The sequence below is a fragment of the Neovison vison genome, chromosome 9, assembly GCF_020171115.1.
Source record: "Neovison vison isolate M4711 chromosome 9, ASM_NN_V1, whole genome shotgun sequence".
Lineage (NCBI taxonomy): Eukaryota > Metazoa > Chordata > Mammalia > Carnivora > Mustelidae > Neogale > Neogale vison.
The window spans coordinates 84,057,609-84,071,836 of record NC_058099.1 but is presented as its reverse complement, the minus strand read 5'-3'; the positions used below and the strand labels follow the sequence as shown (position 1 = coordinate 84,071,836).

Below are 14,228 nucleotides of genomic sequence, written 5' to 3'. Positions count from 1 at the left end.
CCCTTTCAGATGGGTCTTAGGCAGTTAAACATCATCTGTGCCTCATCGAGAACGGCTCTAGAACCAGAAGGTAGTTCCTTAAGGAGACCAACTCCAAAGACCCTCACGAATTTTCCGGACTGCCGGATATCTCTTCAGTGACTGCATGCTGCTCTGTTGTAGTTTCCTAGGGCTGCCGTAACAAAATGCCACAGCCTGGGCAGCTTAACCAAAAGGCTGTGAAGTCCCAGATCGAGGTGCCAACCATCTCCTTTCCTGGTAAGGGCTTTCTTCCTCCCAAAAGTCCATCTTCAAAAACATCACCTTGAGGAGTAAGGCTCCCTCAAATGAAGTAAGGAGGGACACCATCATTCAGGCCATAACGTGCCACAAACTAAAGCTAAATAAGCCATTTTTTCATTAATGCCAACATCTATACAACTTTGATTAACTGCAGGCAACTAAAACTACTCCTGTTACGTATTTTTTGTTATGTTAAAAAAACACATGTTTGTTAGACTAGGGCAGAGAAAAACAAGCATCATCTATGCCTGGGTGGCTCAGTGGTTGGGCCGCTGCCTTCGGCTCGGGTCATGATCTCGGCATCCTGGGATCGAGCCCCGCGTCGGGCTTTCTGCTCGGCGGGGAGCCTGCTTTCTCCTCTCTCTCTGCCTGCCTCTCTGCTTGCTTGTGATCTCTCTCTGTCAAATAAATAAATAAAATCTTAAAAAAAAAGTGTTTGAGAGAGAAGATTGGACTCTTGCTCGTGAAGGGGCAGAGTAGATTTCATAGATGAGTGTCACCAATTTTCCCCCTCTCACTTGTGTCAAAAGGGATTCTCGTTTCAATCAAGGTTGTCCCCCCGCCCCTTGCCTTCAAGAATGGTTTTGCCTTTGTCCAACTGGGGTTTCCTCAATGCAGTATCCGGGTAAACAAGTACAAGTGGGTGAGACACACACGGACTATAGCACACAGCTTCTGGCTTTAATCCAGTAACATTTCTTGTAGCCAGTCTTATTCTCAAGTACTTTTAAGGCAGCTAGAAAACAGTAATGAAGTTTGTGGCTGTCAAGAACAAGAAAGATGTGAGATTTGACTCTACTTGAAAGCTAACAAGCTAGCTGCCGGTTTTCATGGATAATGGAAGACAGGAGACTCCAGAGTCCAAGACAATGGACTTTACTGTTTGAAGCGTAGAAAGAAGCATGAGCACTGGCAAATTTTTATCAGTTCTCCTGCCGCCGAGGTCCCAAGGAGCCGCCCATGTGAACAGGTCCGGACGGATGCCTAAAAGCTCTGTGGCTGCATTAGAAAAGAGAAACTCTGAGCTTAGGAAACTTGAATCCTATATAGCGAGCAGAAGGAATGCCTGCTTTTTATCTGGAGAAAGAAATTTTGTCTTTCAAGGCTGTTTATGATACCAACATCCTTGAAACTAAAGTCCTGGAAAAGGGCAGTTAGTAGCTCGCTTACAAGACATGCAGAATCATGAGAAGTCCATGGGAGATCGCCTCCCAACACTGGCCATGGAGGTGGAAAGCAGCAATTGCAAACAGTGAATATCCCGTGGCTCTAACTGTCCTCCTTTTGTACTGCACTCTTTCTAGCCTTTGCTTACGTGTCATCTCCAGACAAAAAGACAGAGGCAAAGCCAGCATAATGAAAGTGAGAATTCATTTTTCTGCTGGTGGTGAATGTGAGTAATTTATCTTTCTTCTTATACCCAATATAGTTTGATGTTTAAATTAAAAATGAGGAAAGATTACTCTGGGTGACCCAAACAGCATTCAGTGTTTGGATTTTCTACACCAAGCTGCCATTATGTTCACAAATCTACTCAGAATGCTCTCATGATCTAGAAGTTTCTAAATTTCAAGTGCCCCAAAATGCAAAGTATTAAGACATGATTAAAAAAAAAAAAACACGCAAAAAACGAAAGAGGAAACAACAGATAATATTGTCACTGAAAATAATATAAAAAGAAGAGTTCCTGGATGGCTATTGAAACTCAGGAGCTATGCTAAAGACCTAAATATTACCTTACCTGATTTCACAAATAAGGAAATAATACAGTCCTCAAAAAAATTAAGTTACTCTGGGCTTCCTGGGTAGCTCAGTTGGTTAAGCATCTGCCTCCAGCTCAGGTCATCAGCTCCAGGTCCTGGGATTAAGCTTCATGTCAAGCCCCCAGCTCAGCGGGGAGCCTGCTTCTCCCTCTCCTTCTGCCTCTCTCCTACTTGTGCTCTCTCTCTTTTTCTCAAATGAATAAATAGAATATTTTTAAAAAATTAAATTAAAAAGTAAATTAAGTTACTCATCAAAGGTTCTCTGACTAGTAGGTAACAAATGGAATATAGAAAACCTGAGCTCCTAACACAATCCACCATTTTGCGTCTGACAGAGGAAAAAATAAGATCACACCCACCCACAGACACGAAAACAAAATCCTCACCAAGATCATGACTAGCAGGTAGCCACAGTGACACAGCTATGGAAAATGTTTTCCCCCAGGATCCTATTCCAGATCATTTCTACCAACCTGAAAAGTTAGGCAACTCAAAACACAATCTGTATCTAGCAAAGCAAAAACCTTCCCTGAAAAATCTCATGCTATCTGAGTCTAAAACAGGCAAAATATGTAATAAATAAAAACACACAACCCTCCAAATAACCAAAACCTTAAATGCAAGCAAATACAAAGACACACAGGCAAAAGAAAGGAAGACAAAGACTCGCTTATTCGTGGGCTTGTAGAACATGAACTGGCTTCAGGAAAATTCCATTATAATTTGGTATGTGCTTCTCTTTTGCTACTGAATTGTTCCCAATGCTCCCCGAGCGCCCCCCGCCACTGGCTTCTCCTTGAACAAAACAGCATCATTAAGAATTTTAATCCAGTTGGAAAACATGTTGGAGATGAGAGTAACATACTCATTAAAGATTAGCAGCTGTTCCTCCTACAGCATAAGGGAAGAAAAGCAGCTAACAGTGTAGTGAGTGAGAGTAGCAGAGCTGTTATTGTGCCCTGTTTAGAAATACTATTAGTTAGAGTAGGCTAGGCTCTACCGCAGTAACAAATGAAACCCAAGATCTTGGTGACTTAGCACAATGACAACTTAATTTTCACTCCTGTATCAAGTCCGATGTACATGTCCATAGCTGAGCAGATATCCTCTAAGTGGTGACTCAAACCACAGGGCACTGTTCATCCTGTAGTTCCACCCTCTGTAGCTAATGACCTCAAAGAACTACTGAAAAAGATAAAAAGGATTGTGAATGCGAGATTTTTTGTGGGCTACATTCTTTATTGCCAAATAGGTCGTAGTTCCCAAAGCAGAAAGAGAAGACTGTCAATTTCCTTAAGAGATGATTTCCTTTTAATGGCTAAAAAACCTGATGTCTCAATTAATAAATGGAAATGGTATGCATCATTTCCACCCACATCCCAATGACCAACACTAGACACTTGTCCCCTCCACCTGTAGTTGTCACACAAGGTCAGCCAAACTGCCCTGCGTCCTCTATTCTTGGGGCGCCTGGGTGCACGTCTCCTATCTTAGTGTTTTCAGTATATTTCCTCAAACCCTGATGCTCCATGCAGCTCAATTTTGACAGTGTGTCACATTCAAATAACCAAAATGAGGCAACACAAATTCTCCAATTCTATCTCAATGTCTACAAAATACCATTAGGATGGTAAATTCTTAATCTTCAGAATGTATCCTCAACATGTTCTCTCCTTATCCCTGTTCCTCTTTGTATCTTCCTTACAGAGAGAGAACATTCCTTGAAGGTTTCCTAGTCTCAACACTCCACCCAGAAAAGCCCTCCTGATGGTGGTTTTTTTTTTTTTTAAAGATTTTATTTATTTATTTGTCATAGAGAAGCGAGAGCAAGCATAGGCAGACAGAGTGGCAGGCAGAGGCAGAGGGAGAAGCAGGCTCCCCGCCAAGCAAGGAGCCCGATGTGGGACTCGATCCCAGGACTCTGGGATCATGACCCGAGGTGAAGGCAGCCGCTTAACCAACTGAGCCACCCAGGTGTCCCCTGATGGTGGCTTTTCTCTTTCTTCTCCCCACACTTCAGTTCTGCACTGTCAATCAACTTGGCCTTCCTTACTTCCTTAGCCTTCTCTCTCAAACATCTGCTACCTAGATTCTTTCCATTTAGAGCCCACCAGCTGAGCTAGTCAAAAAGAATATTTATTATCTTTTTGACTAGAAGATGGGGGTGGTAGATTGCAAATATTCCCATAACCATAATTACTATAAATGCTGAAAGTATTTAAGGCAGTAGAAGCCAGTCTGCCTCCTCAAGAGTTATGAACTTGGAAAGACCAGAGGGTCTCAAAGGCCCACTTAACCAGAATCAACTTATATTTGTTGATCTTTTCTCTGTATGTACAGTTCTTGGCACAGAGGGAGTTCTCAATTGTCTATGGAATGAATTTCTCAAGCTGCTGAAACAAATGTGACAGGACCACTATCCTAGAACCTTCACACAGTAAGAAATGTGACCGGCCACTGGATTCCATCAGTCCCCAAATTAACCATCAACTTTTTAAACTCTCCCAGTGCCTCTAATGATCCCAAATCAGGATGTCAAGAGAAAATGCTTCTTAAACCAGTAAAGAGAAATCAGTCTCAAGGGGAATTTTTTTTTAATAGTCTAGACTATCAGAAGCACCTTCTTTCCTTTTCTATGCAAGTACCACAGATTTGTCAAGATTTTGATCAGTTCTTCCCACCTCCAGGAACAACTTGGTCAAACCCAAAGCCTTGGGAAATAGCACATTCTGCTCTTCCCTCGCCAGACACTCCGCAGGCAGTTCAGCCTGCTCTAGATTACTATTCCATGTTTGTGCTCCTTTTCCAAGAAGATGGGACCCTCCGTTACAGCAGGATGAGCAAACAGTAGCTGAATCCAGTCTCCCCACCCCATTTCACACAGCTGTTTGCCCCTTCGTCAACCTACTTACCATCACAGACGGCCTATGCTTACCATCTCCCAACTCAATGTTGGTGGTTGAAAATGAAGTACATAGCATCACACAGATTATCGTCTATTTTATTTAGGTTATATATACACCTAAGTGTATTTATTTAAATAATGAGTGAAGAATTTTACCATACTCAAGGCTTCACTCTGAACGTAAGCCTTCAAAGTAGTACAGAATCATCAGCTCTTTTGGTGTTATTTTCATTTTTTTATCAGAGAAAGCCCAAAGTACGGGAGATAACAGAGTCAAAGGGAGCAAGCCAGATCTTTTGTTTCGTTATAGTAACTCAAATATTTCCTATCTCAGTCTTGGAGCCACATTTTACGGTATAAATGTGTAATGAAAGAATAAAGGCTCTGTCTGGAAATACATAGTTCTGAGATTAAGATTAATCTTGGGAAACTGAGGGCTGATGGAAGGGATGGGGCGGCTGGATGATGGGACACTGGGGAGGGCATGTGCTATGATGAGCGCTGTGGACTGTGTAAGACTGATGATTCACAGACCTGTACCCCTGAAAAAATAATACATTCTATGTTAATTTTTAAAAAGTGAAAATTCATGGTTCTTAGTCATGGAGTAATATGGAGAATGTTCAATCTGTAGTATTTATGCCAGGATGCATGTAATTTAAGTACATAAGACCTTGTCAACCTCACCAGTGGCTACTGTAAAATGTGTAGCATTCACAGAACAATACAGTAAATAGAAACAGGATTCACAGGAGAGATCAAGGATATCACCATTCTGGATTTTTTTTTTTTTTTTTTTTTTTTGCAAGACACCAAGAAGGTGTCTCTTTCACATTCAAATGGCTTGGTCATGGCCTACCAAGGGTAGACCCATGGGTGATATTCCCAAGATTAGCAATGCATATGGCATCAGCAATGACCAATCAGAACACAGTCTAGTCTACTGCAGTAGACTAGAATGGAGTCAAGGAAGCGAACTGCAGTGTGAGGCATTACTTAATAGGGAAACATCTGGAGTATTCCAGAAGTAGGGCCCTGATAGCTAGGCTGATGGACTCAGGTGGGGGAGGGCACTCTGGCTAATGGCTATTTACCAGTTAGCATAAGACTCCATCAGTGTTTAATACCTAGAACATGCGTGCTCATGCTCGCCAGCTGATTAGCAGCACTGGTTATAGCTCTTTCTCAAGCACAAAACCCAGATCCTAGAGCACTAGAGAGAAAACAGTTCTTTAAGTCATGATTCCTGGTCCTGTCATTTATATCACCACCAGAATCATAAAGGCCTCATCTTTATCCTGAAGGAAACAAAGTCAGTGTCCAGATGACATAGCCCTACCTATAGGTTTTTTTGTTTTGTACTGTTTTGGTTTTTTTTTTTTTTAGAGAGAAAGAGAGAGAGTAAGCACAAGTGAGGGCCCATGAGGAGGTAGGAGGAGTCGAGGGAAAAGGAGAATCTTAAGCGGGCAGAACATTCAGCACTGAGCCCAACTTGGGGCTCATTCTTATGACCCTGAGATCATGACCTGAGCCCGCATCAAGAATCAATCAGATGCTTAATCCCCACTACTTCCTGCTCTGTGTCACAGCTAAAGTCCTCTGAACACCTAAGATGACAATAAATCTTGTCCCCAATTTCAAGCCTATTATCTACATTTACACAAACCTATCAGTCTGAAAGTCTGAAAACAGAATAGTTGGTTCCCTGCCCCCCATACTTCTTTGTTGCTGTTAAACTCACTTTTCCCTCACTCTCATTCATCTGCATAGATGGAACCACTACTGACCCAGTCGTTCAAGCCAAAAACCCAGGGGTCATTTTGGTTCTGTTCTTGCATACTCCTGGGCCATTTACCAATACATCCAATCAAGTCTACCTTCAACACCTATATGAGAATCTAACCAACTCCATCAAGCTCCATAATTCCTATGTTAGTCCAAGTTACCACAACAGGTCACATAGACCATCTCACAGCATCTATGATTAGTCTTCCTGCTTCCATTCGGACTCAACTCAGTCTATTCTCTGTCTAGCAGGCACAGTTTTTCTTCATAAAAACAATCCAATCACCTCCCTCTGCCAACCTTTGTTCTCCCTTGGCCTTCCACTGCACTTACAATGAAATCCAAATTCCTACTTTCTCAGCCATGCTTCCTGTCACTTCCTTTCCCTCAACTCAACGCAATGCCTTTAGCTCTTACTCAGAACTATAGAGTGCACTTTCACCTCAGGCGGTCTTCCAGGTTAAACTGCTGTGTCGTCCCTGGTACAGTTTCCCAGGTCTTCAGGTAGCTTCTCCCTTCTCTCAACCCCATCTCCCTTCAACAGTCACCTCCCCAGAAAAGCCTTCCTATTAAAATTAGACCCACCAATCCCTGGGGTCTTTAGTCTCTACTCTCCAACCTCTTGCCCCCTTTATTTTTCTTCATGGGACTTAGTGAACCTAAAATCATCCACACATCTATTTATTGTTACGTTTCAGTATAAGCACCATGAAGGCAGAGGCTATAAATTATTCTCTTCTGAATCCCACATGTCTACAGTAAGCTCTTGGATATTTGTAGAAGAAATCTTTTTTTTTCTTTAACATGTTAGAGCCTGTTCACTTGCTGAAATTTCTTGATATGCACACCTTATTTTGATATTACATGGCCCTTCTGATGCTTTAATTCTTAGAATGCATTCCCCATGCTACTTCAGCAGAGGAGAAATATAGAATCTCACGGTAAATCATTGAAGGGGTACAGGTACTTCTCATCATTGATTTCTAGAATTTCAGAGCTGACATTTTAGAGATCATCTATCACCCTAGACTCATTTTATGGTAGCTCTCAAGAGTTCAGAGCTGTAACTTCTTTTAAGATATGTCTCCAAAGGCAAAGGAAACAAAAGCGAAAATAAACTTTTGGGACTTCATCAAAATCAAAAGCTTCTGCACAGCAAAGGAAAGTCAAAAAAACAAAGAGGCAACCCACAGAATGGGAGAAGATATTTGCAAATGACAGTACAGACAAAATGTTGATATCTAAGATCTATAATGAACTCCTCAAACTCAACACACACAAAACAGGCAAACATATAAAAAAATAGGCAGAAGATATGAACAGGCACTTCTCCAATCAAGACATACAAATGGCTATCAGACACATGAAAAAATGTTCATCATCATTAGCCCTCAGGGAGATTCAAACTAAAACCACATTGAGATATCACCTTACACCAGTTAGAATGGCCAAAATTAACAAAACAGGAAACAACATGTGTTGGAGAGGATGTGGAGAAAGGGGAACCCTCTTCCACTGTTGGTGGGAATGCAAGTTGGTGCAGCCTCTTTGGAGAACAGTGTGGAGATTCCTCAAGATATTAAAAATAGAGCTTCCCTATGACCTTGCAATTGCACTCCTAGGTATTTACTTACCCAAAGATACAGATGTCGTGAAAAGAAGGGCCATCTATACCGCAATGTTTATAGCAGCAATGGCCACGGTCACCAAACTATGGAAAGAACCAAGATGCCCTTCAACGGATGAATGGATAAGGAAGATATGGTCCATATACATTATGGAGTATTATGCCTCCATCAGAAAGGATGAATACCCAACTTTTGTAGCAACATGGACAGGACTGGAAGAGATTTTGCTGAGTGAAATAAGTCAAGCAGAGAGAGTCAATTATCAGATGGTTTCACTTATTTGTGGAGCATAACAAATAGCATGGAGGACAAGGGGTGTTAGGAGAAGGGAGTTGGGGTAAATTGGAAGGGGAGGTGAACCACGAGGAGACTATGGACTCTGAAAAACAATCTGAGGGGTTGGAAGTGGCGGGGGGGTGGGAGGTTGGGGTACCAGGTGGTGGGTATTATAGAGGGCACGGATTGCATGGAGCACTGGGTGTGGTGCAAAAATAATGAATACTGCTTTTCTGAAAATAAATAAATTGAAAAAATAAAATAAAATAAATAGTTCAGAGCTGTGCAATCCAATCCAGTAGCCACTAACTAAATGGGGCACTGAATGCTTAACATGCCCGTCATCTGAATTAAGATGTGCTTGAATGTAAAAATATACATCAGATTTCATAGATATAATATGAAAAAATAGATCTCATTTCTAAATAGTACTGATTACATATTAAGTAATTATATGGACATTGAGTTAAATAGACTCTATTATTAAAATCAATTTTGCCAGGTTTTTTTTTTTTAAATTGTGACTACTTCACAGTTTTAAATTGCATGTGTGGCTCACACTTCCAGCTAACATTCTATTTCCACTGGAAAGCACTGGTTCAGTGAGATTAAAGGAGTAATCCAAAGACACACTGCACTGTGATGGAAGGCACAGGAACACACACACACACACACACACACCACGCCACCACCTCCATTCAGACTTATTTCCAGCGCCCAATGCAGCCACGGATGCTCTACAGTGAATTCTTTCCCAAGGGCAGTAGGAAAGAGTGGTAAGAGTAAGAAATTCCTAGAACAAAACTGCCTAGGTCAATCAAACCCCAGCCCCACACTTAGGGACTCTCGACAACTCATTTAATCTTTCTTGACCGCAGTTTCCTCATCAGGATGACGGGGAAAAGTTTATCGCATAGCTCACTCACTAGCAAGGATGAAATCAACAAATAGATACGGAATACTGACTACATGCCAGATATCATTCTAAGGGGTTTGTAAGTTTACTGCTATTGTTATTAAAATGCTCTCCTACTCTAAAATAAATCGAAGGCTGGAAGGCCTCTCGCTTATGACAAACAGTGTTAGTTTAGGAGTCATTTTTATGTCAAAAGATACTGCTAACATCAGACGTTCTGGTCAGATTACCAATGCAATACATTTCTGTTCCTGACAAACCTGTTCTAATACTCTGAGATTATCACACACATAAAATCTCATGTTACATGAAAATTCAAACACAGAGAACAAAGGGATACGAAGAACTTTCTGCCACTTATCACCAAGGCAAATAGCAACCAGATACTTCCGTCAGTTGTGCTGGAGTTGCATGCAACACAACACACACACACACACACACACACACACTGTCTACCCTAAGTGATCAAGGTAACGAACACTTCCTCTATGATTGAAGAGTTACCATAGCAACTCAGACCTAGAAGAATTTACAGACTGCTCAATCCAGCCTTCGCATTTTATGGATGAGGAGCCGCCATAATTTTCTGATTTGCCCAAGGTCACACTACAAATGAAAAGTCAAACTGGGACGCATAGCAAAGATTTTTGGCAACTCATCTACAAGGCTTTGACAACATTCAGCTTTTTCAGGTACTTAAAAGTTTAAAAGTATTAAGGGTGAAAGCAATTCATTAAACAGGCCATGCAGCAAGTCTAATAAGGAATAAAATTTCCAAATTCTGGGAAAAACACAAATTAGAAATATTTCTAATTATAGCCTGAGGAGATATAAGATACTGAGTCTTCATCATCACCATAAGCACAAAACCCTGTGTCAGCCAACACGATTCTCCTTAAAGAGGAAGAGGACTTCAAACAGAAATTAAAATGCTCAAGAAGAACACTATTTTTTTTCAAGCTTTTTAAAGATTTATTTATTTATTTGACACAGTCAGAGAGGGAACACCAGCAGAGGGAGTGGGAGAGAGAGAAGCAGGCTTCCTCCCTAGCAGGGAGCCTAATGTGGAGCTCGAACCCAGGACCCTGGATTTTTTTTTTTTTAAAGATTTTATTTATTTATTTATTTATTTGAGAGAGAGACAGTGAGAGAGAGCATGAGCGAGGAGAAGGTCAGAGAGCGAAGCAGACTCCCCATGGAGCTGGGAGCCCGATGTGGGACTCGATCCCGGGACTCCAGGATCACGCCCTGAGCCGAAGGCAGTCGTCCAACCAACTGAGCCACCCAGGTGTCCCAGGACCCTGGATCTTAACCTGAGCCAAAGGCAGACACCTAATCGACTGAGCCACCCAGCTGCCCCAAGAAGAACACTTTAAACAAATGAATATATTTTTTCAGGGTAACAACTTTTCTGGCCATTTTCTGGTTTGTACCAAGATATAACTCCCTTGTAGACAGAAGTGGTTTAATTCTAACAGCAAATTCAAATAGCTTTGTTAAGTGTTAATTGATATCAAATTATCTGGTAGTGGTGATGGCATGTGTGCATGTCTATCTCCACACACCCACATGCACAGGATGAATTTGTTCCATTGGGGCCATTCCTCATTGATAGAGGTTACCTTTACTGTCTTTTCCTGAAGAGCTTATGTCAAGTAAACCTGAGCTTCCTCCTCATTTTCTCCACCTCTCCATCCCCTAATGCTGACACAAATGAGTAAGCCAAGAAGAAAAACTTCCTCATTACCTTAAATTAATGGTAATTTGAAAATGGTCAGGGAAAGTTCAAGCAGTTTTCTCATGCATGAGCTACCACTACATAGTCCACAATTCCACAGCAACAAAGACAAAGAGAAGACATTAAAAGGAGTGATTCAATCAACCTTTAGACATTTTGGAAGCCGCAGCATTTAAACTCAAATACTTGCTGTGAAGCTTGGTATGGAGTTTTTGGTAGTTCACGCTTTGTGATTAGGACTTTGTATTTAATTCACTTCATTTCATCTTGTTTTTTATCTGTGTATTTATTTTCAGAAAGAGAGCACATACATGAGCAGGGGAGCACTGGGGGAAAGGGAAGGGAGGAGCAAAGGAGAGGGAGAATCCTAAGGAGGCTCCATTCCCACTGTAGAGTCTGACTTAGGGCTCGATGTCATGATCCCAAAATCACAACCTGAGCAGGAAAACAAGAGTCAGGTCCTTAAACCAACGGAGCCACCCGGGTGCCCCCATCTTGTTTTTAAAAATCACTCTTAAATGGCTTAATGTTTCCATAGAAAGGGAAAAAAATGTGTAAACAGTATTGGACTCAGGCGTTCAAACTCAGCAAATCCAAAAGCAGAATACAGACAAGGCACGGAGAAATGACCTCATCGGTCTCATCGCCTAAGTCTGCGATCTGAATTTTTCCTCTTTAAAGTTCAGGGATGGTGAAAGAAAGGATACTCTCAAGACAGAAGAGCTTAAAAAGTATAGAATCTCTTTCACACAAATTAGAGAAGAAACTAGTCTCCACTGCAGGTGGGAGGGTGTACAGAATCCAGGGAGTTAAAATTAGGTAAGATTTTTTTTTAATAGTAAAAAATGGAATAAAGGAGTAAGTGATGGTTTGGTTTGCAAATAAATAAATAAAATAGTCTTTAGATGGGTGTCCATGTACCCAGATAAAACTTCTAGTATTACAGATGGGGGAAGAACAGATGTTCAGGAGACTGTGAGCCGTGTCTGCTACAAATATGCCACTTTTCAAGTTATTCACAAAAATTCGACACAGTAAATTTTAAAGATCTAGTTGGTTTTATTAATTGATCCATGAAGTGAACAGCATCACATTTAGTAAATAAAAGGGAGCTCCAAAGGGCTATGTCAAAGAAAAGGTGGTTGTTGTTGTTGTTGTTTTTAAGATTTTATTTATTTATTTGACAGACAGAGATCACAAGTGGGCAGAGAGGCAGGCAGAGAGAGAGAGGAGGAAGCAGGCTCCCCGCTGAGCAGAGAGCCTAGTGTGGGGCTTGATCCCAGGACCCTGAAACCATGACCTGAGCAAAAGGCAGAGGCTTTACCCCACTGAGCCACCCAGGTGCCCCCAAAGAAAAAGTTTTTAACAGTAGAAAGGAAGTGGGGAAAAGGAAATTATTAGCAAAGAATCTATTGTTTTAGGCAAGGTTGCCCTCTTATGAGGAACAAAAGGGGTCTATCAGTGAATTTCTTAATGCTGACCAGGAAATTCCCGTGTTAACCAACATGGACTGGATAAAGGTTACATTTCTAGAGGGATTGAAACTGCAATTAAGTTAGGTATTAAGTCTTGATTTACTGACTCAGGGCCTTAACCTAAGTGACGTCATTTTGGGCCTGTGGTTTTCTTTTTAACGAAATAAAAAGAGCTTTAATATCGCAAGTGTTTACTTCTGTGCATAAATCTGAAAGCTTAGAAAACAAATAAGACACATGCAATAAATCACTGGTTCCATAACATCAACCCACAGTTCAATGTCAATCCATAATGAAGTTCAGTTGTCTTAAAGTATAAGTTTAAGAAGGACAAATAGTCTGATATGTATTCAATTAAAATGCTATATTCTATTAAGAATAAGCCTTTGATACTTCTTGAGATTAAAATATCACTTCTTGGGGCGCCTGGGTGGCTCAGGGGATTAAAGCCTCCGCCTTCTGCTCAGGTCATGATCTCAGGGTCCTGGGATCGAGCCCCACATTGGGCTCTCTGCTCAGCAGGGAGCCTGCTTCCTCCTCTCTCTCTGCCTGCCTCTCTGCCTACTTGTGATCTCTCTCTGTCAAATAAATAAATAAAATCTTTAAAAATAAAATATCACTTCCTGTAGGTGATCATGTTAGTACTACACGGCAATATATCTGTTTATTCATCAAATGTTTCTGGAACACCCAGGCACTATACAAAATGTTAAGGAATTCTGGATTCCAATAGTCCTACACTCAGCAAGTAGAGGAACTAGAAGGGAAGATAGTAAATACACAGGGAGAAACAGAGTTTCAAACTAGGAGGAACTCTGTTTTAAAAGAAAAAAAGACACGTAGGGGAGGTTGGGAAGAAGGCAGAGTAGGAGGACCCCGAGCATAACTTGTCCCACAGACACACTGAGGTAACAGCACTGCAGGCACAGCTAAATCTGAAAACAGCCTGAAGCCTGGCAGACCAGACCCTCCCCAGTTAATGGGAGAGGGGAGGCCACCCTGGAAAGGTAAGAGAGGCAGAGACCCTGTGGAACACAGAACCCTGCTCAGACTGATTACAAATAAGAGGGAGTCTGCAAGAAGGGATAAGTGAGAGGGTCAGGCCTACCCCAGGAACTCCATGCACAGGGGACACTGGGAACACGGGTCCCCATAGCATGTGGCTCTGAGAAATCAGAGGGGCTTCACTTTGGAAGCTTTTAAAAAATCAGTGGGGCTTCACTTCAGGTACTTTAAGTCAGTGGGTTTAGCTCCGGGAGAGCCAGAAGGTGTAGAAACTGGGTTCCTGCCCTTCAAGAGCCAGCATAACAAATCACCCCACTGGGATGCAGCACGGAAGCAGAAGGAGATTTATTCATTAAGCTCAGAATGTGCCCTTGAGAGGCAGGGATCTTCAGAAGAACCCTTTCTCTTCCCCACCCCCAGCCCACCTAGCTAGAAACCTGCAGGGTCCAGTGCCA

The 14,228-nt window shown here is 41.7% G+C and overlaps 1 protein-coding gene across 1 annotated transcript in view; it reads right to left on the bottom strand.

The window, feature by feature from the left end:
* Nucleotides 1-14,228, bottom strand: part of GNA14 (G protein subunit alpha 14) — a 191,708-nt gene that overhangs the window by 163,735 nt on the left and 13,745 nt on the right. The window lies entirely within an intron of this gene.